This window comes from Wasmannia auropunctata, unplaced genomic scaffold, assembly GCF_000956235.1.
Source record: "Wasmannia auropunctata unplaced genomic scaffold, wasmannia.A_1.0 LD336092.1, whole genome shotgun sequence".
NCBI lineage: Eukaryota > Metazoa > Arthropoda > Insecta > Hymenoptera > Formicidae > Wasmannia > Wasmannia auropunctata.
In genome coordinates, this window is record NW_012026798.1 from 3,199,709 (window position 1) to 3,201,755 (window position 2,047).

The following is a 2,047-nucleotide window of genomic DNA, read 5'->3' on the forward strand; positions in this document are numbered from 1 at the left end:
TGGTAGAAAGTATATTAAGTTGAATATTTATTAAATTTTCGCCTTACTAAACAAGTAGCAGCATTAAAGCACGTACTTTCTGTTTCTGCAATAGATATTAGCTAAATAATAGACAGACCCTTATGCAAAGTAGAAAGTATATTAGGTAAGCTGAATATTTATTAAATCTTCGCCTTACTAAACAAGTAGGAGCATTAAAACACGTATTTTCTGTTTCTGCAATAGATATTGGCTAAATAATAGGCGGGGGGAGGAGCGGAGCCCCTCCCCCCTGCAACCTCCCTCCGCGCCTGCGCCCATACTTTTTTTTAAATAATTTAATAATATTTTAATAATATTTAATAATAATTTAATAATATTTGTTACTTTTTTTGTTAATAACTTTTTAACGAATAACGAGCGACGGCTAAAACCTCTTGATAATCACTCAGGGTCATGACCTTGACAACATACATGAAGGTCAAGGTCATTGGGGCTGGGTCCGTTGTTATCAATATTTACCATATTAAATTATAAATATTATTTAATTATCAGATAAAGATATCAATGATTCATCTTTTTGATATTTGTTATTTAGCATTATTAAATTCAATAAAATAAGTTTTAAACCTTTCACACTATCCATTTGTTTATAACGCGATATTTAACAAGTTAACGATGATATATAAGCTATCTATGCAGTAATTGTTAATTAAGACTTAGAAATTGGTCCAAACCATTGCAATTGTTTAAAATCTATTATTTAACAATCTAAAGATATCTGTGATTTATTTATTTGGTAATTATTATTTAACACTAATAAATTAAATAGAATAAGTTCTAAATCTCTCGCATTATCCATTTGTTTATAACACGACATTTAATAAATTATCGACAATATCTGAGATGTGTTTGTACAGTAATTGTTAATAGAAATCGGATTGAAATATTGCATTTGTTTAAAGTATATGTAATAATCGAATAAAAATATCAATGATCCACTTTGAAAATTATTATTTAACATTAATAAATTCAACGAAATAAGTTCTAATCCTCTCACACTATCCATTTGTTTATAACGCAATATTTAACAAGTTAACGATGATATCTGAGATCTGTCTATGCAGTAATTATTTATTAGGATTTAGAAATCGGTCTAAACTATTGCAATTGTTTAAAATCCATTATTTAACAATCGGGCGAAGATGTCGATCCACTTGTTTGGTAACTGTTATTAAACACAAATAAATCAAACAGAACAAGTTATAAGTCTCTCTCGCTATCCATTTGTTTATATTGTGGTATCTAACAAATTAACGACGATGTCTGGAATCTATATATGCGGTATTTGTTAGTTAGGATTTAAAATAATTAATAAAACGGAACAAGTTCCATGCTCTTATGTTATTTTCGGTAAACAACAAAGATATAATAATACATTGTGCGTATCATGTGTTTTACAGAACTCACCCGTTAAGGGGTGGCAGAAGAGACAGGTACATTTATTTACACCTCATTTGCACTTCATTCACGGTGCAGATACATATCAGGAGACACGGTAGTGGCTTGATGTCAAGTGTTTAAAAAACTATAAATATAAATAAAATATAATATAAAATATATGTATGTATCAGTATAAAAATGATACGTCATATATGTCAAGCCATGCCGGATCTCTTAACGCGAGCCGTCGCGTTGCGAGCACCCGAGATTTTGAGATTTCAATAACGGTCGAACAGATTAAGTTCTAATTAGGCTTAATCGATAGCTAGGGTTTGATTTGTATAATGAAAGTGTCTTTATTTTTTCTGTACGTGCCCTACGAGCGGAGATATTGTAATGCAAAGTCCGAAATGTAGGAATTTCAGATTAAGAAACGTCATCATCGTCGTCGCCCAGTTGCGGAGTGGGGGAAGTGTACTTTTACAATTTCTGACACAAGAGGCGCTGGAACGCTAGGATTTCTATCTTGCAGTCTCGCACACATCGATCATATGTATATGTAATCGATCGATTGATGCGATAGTACAACAGATAAAAACAGATCAGTGCGTTTAATGATTTTTTT

At 31.3% G+C, this 2,047-nt stretch overlaps 1 protein-coding gene across 1 annotated transcript in view; it reads right to left on the reverse strand.

Moving 5' to 3' along the window:
• The window catches only part of LOC105447802, an 11,693-nt gene that overhangs the window by 4,049 nt on the left and 5,597 nt on the right, over positions 1–2,047 (reverse strand). The gene's annotated exons all lie outside the window — the stretch shown is intronic.